The following is a 628-nucleotide window of genomic DNA, read 5'->3' on the forward strand; positions in this document are numbered from 1 at the left end:
GGTTTAGTTAAGGATGGCGTCAATATTGCCATATCAATTTGAGCCGGATTCAGACCCAGAGAATATTGAACAAGAGGATCGCGCAGAACCTTTGCACGCATGGATATTGCAAGACATATTAGAGTGGTAACGTTATTGTTAAGTGCATATGTATTATTTTTATTGTTATTTAATTCTAACATTATAACATGAATTGCAGTGAAACTGTTATACAGTTGAATTTATTTATACCATACATAGTCCAGTGTTTCCCCAAGCGGCATATATATGCAAACTCATTCTCTGCCAGCAGGAGGCGCTGTTGGAGTGGCAGAGATCAAGGTTTCCCCGGTAATGGCTGTACACAAAGCAGGGTTCCCTTTAAAAAAAAACACTGCTTTATCAGACATTACATGCAAGATTAAAGGTCCCATATTGTCAAAACTGAAATTTCCTGGCTTTTTTCACGATTACTGAGGTCTAGGGGCTATTTAACTACCATATAAGTTTCAAAACAGTCAGTCCACAGTAAAATGCACACAGCCTGCATAAAGTTCTAGCTATTTTTCACGAACCGTTGTAACTTCCGTAAAAAGTTGACGTCAGAACTACACAGCCTTCAGTCACCACCCCGAGCACCGCCCACAGT

At 39.8% G+C, this 628-nt stretch overlaps 1 protein-coding gene across 3 annotated transcripts in view; it reads right to left on the reverse strand.

Annotated features, from left to right (window-relative positions):
* The window catches only part of LOC107712736 (sarcolemmal membrane-associated protein-like), a 10,653-nt gene that overhangs the window by 7,920 nt on the left and 2,105 nt on the right, over positions 1–628 (reverse strand). The gene's annotated exons all lie outside the window — the stretch shown is intronic.

This window comes from Sinocyclocheilus rhinocerous, unplaced genomic scaffold (assembly GCF_001515625.1).
Source record: "Sinocyclocheilus rhinocerous isolate Xijiao unplaced genomic scaffold, SAMN03320098_v1.1 scaffold418, whole genome shotgun sequence".
Lineage (NCBI taxonomy): Eukaryota > Metazoa > Chordata > Actinopteri > Cypriniformes > Cyprinidae > Sinocyclocheilus > Sinocyclocheilus rhinocerous.